The 2138-nt window shown below is 33.2% G+C and overlaps 1 protein-coding gene across 5 annotated transcripts in view; it reads left to right on the top strand.

Annotated features, from left to right (window-relative positions):
* Positions 1-1521: 1521 nt before the first annotated feature.
* The window catches only part of LOC113814236 (cytosolic carboxypeptidase 1), a 190265-nt gene continuing 189648 nt past the window's right edge, over positions 1522-2138 (top strand). For 3 of the 5 annotated variants that reach the window (XR_011398637.1, XM_070123163.1, XM_070123160.1), the window contains exon 1: positions 1522-1794. The gene's annotated coding sequence lies outside the window, so the exon portion shown is untranslated. The remainder of the gene's footprint in view (positions 1795-2138) is intronic. The other 2 variants (XM_070123165.1, XM_070123164.1) reach the window with 1 other exon arrangement.

The following is a 2138-nucleotide window of genomic DNA, read 5'->3' as shown; positions in this document are numbered from 1 at the left end:
AAGGAAAGCAAAACATATATTTGAACATTTACATGAAATTATATGCAAATGTAATGATCAATATCAACAGAAGTCTATTAACAATGTGCCCAAATCATATACATATACATAAATAGGTAAACAAAAAGAGAAATAAAAACATTTGAAGATTAATAGATAAACTGAAAGGTAAGTAAAGGTAATCAAGTCATTAGTCAGTCTGCAGATCTATGAATTTAAGTGACATAGCTGCCTCTACCCCCATGTCATTTACTAATAGTCAATAAACCTCCATCACACATATACCAATAAGATAAGAGTGTATAAACCTTTTTGGTGCTTTATAATCAAAGAAATATCCATTTCAAGCTTTACTGTGACAGAATATATATACAAGGTAAAGCCTTGTTGGTCTTTGCCAGAAGTGTGGGGATGCACCATTGCTTATTGTGACCTTATTCCAAGACTATCATCATTTCAGTGTTACATTCTTGTGGATATTATACTAAATTTAACAGTGTTCTCCTTGAGGATAGCTACAACTTTAATAAAAATTCTGCAACAGGATAGCTACAAATTTAATATAAATTCTGCAACTTCCCTTTGCAGCTAAAAAATAATACCACCTTATACTTTCAGACTACATGAAGTTCCTAACAATGAAAATCTGTTGCTCATTAACCTGAATTCTAGTCAGGTTAATGTGTTTCTAATACTCATTTTAGATTCCTTTGTAGTATGAAAATACATCAGGTGACTGCCTCCTCATCTTGAGCTCTGGAAAAAGACAACAAACTTTCAATAAGTTTATTTTGGCTAAGTATCTGCTTTTCATATTTACTACTAAACTGCTATGGAAGTGTATAAGTTCTATTTTGTCAGAATAAAAGTAGGAGATATTTTTTATTATATGCTGCTCCTTTAGATTTTAAATTACTGATTACAACACTTTCTTCAGATGAACGTATATTGCAGGTTACATTTCGTTTCTTATATATTGTATATCTTTTGTATCTGCCCCGTCCACTTTGGAACAATTGTAGTCTTATATCTTTTAACTTCTTACAAACATATAACTGGCTTATATAAGAAACAACTATAACAAGAAATTTAAAGCACACATATGAACTATGACATCTGAACGGATAATAGAACCATTAAAAAACACATAAATAATAATTCACTTCTTCTTCTTTCTTATTTTACAGGGTTTTAGACTTTTGTATAGTCTATATCTCCTGAACCCTTTCCTTTACTTTTTTTTCTTATATAATCTCTATTAGTCTGGTTTATGATTCGCTATATAGCTTGAAATCCTTCACTGTGTTATGATGCCCCTGCTCTGTGCGTGTAAACCTTGCTGGTTTGTTTACAAAGATCAGCTGATTTCTTTCCTCAAACAGCTGATCAAAAGAGGCGTTCTGATTGGTCGAAACGAAAGCCATGAAAGAATTTCCACCAATCAGAACACGGAGTATTGTTTTCGTCTCCCAGCTGATCACAAATCGCATTCCCATTGGTGGATAAATAAACCTTGAAACGTTTTCTAGACGCTAACTCGTATTTCGACTGGTGGAAAGACTGAATTTCGAACAATTTCAACCAATGAGAAAAGGAGATTAAGAAAACGCAGCGACTTTAATCCCGTGTTTCCGAAGGTGCCCAGTGAGTGCAAGGGGGAGGTGTACAGTGCCAAGGATACATCTGGTGATAAAAGTGATTTTTAAAGAGTTTTATTAGCTTTAGGATTGTGTGAAGAAGTGATATGACGTGTTTAAGTGATCACGGATTTTAGAATGAGTCTTCCTCCTAAGGGTAAGTTCCTCATTAGTTTAAAACCGGTGTAATGGTTCATTCAAGTTACAAAAATGAATTTCTTACAGTTCACTGAAGTTCATGGTTAGCAGTGTTTATCATGACAGGTTTATAATCTGTAATAAGATTTGAAAGCGGAGGGTGAAACGTTAAAGAATGATTAATTGATCCTTCTTTTATAGTGTAATGTACATTAATTCACATCTCTGTGATTTGGAATGAACAATTTGACCGGCTGTTTGTCACTAATTACAAGAGAACATTTAACCTTTACAACAAGGTAAATCTTGACAAGATGATACTGTGTCCGTATGACACATGATAAGCTCAGATTCTTAATATTA

This window comes from Penaeus vannamei, chromosome 6 (genome assembly GCF_042767895.1).
Source record: "Penaeus vannamei isolate JL-2024 chromosome 6, ASM4276789v1, whole genome shotgun sequence".
NCBI classification, from domain to species: domain Eukaryota; kingdom Metazoa; phylum Arthropoda; class Malacostraca; order Decapoda; family Penaeidae; genus Penaeus; species Penaeus vannamei.
The sequence above is the reverse complement of the archived record's forward strand: the minus strand, read 5'-3'. Positions and strand labels throughout refer to the sequence as shown.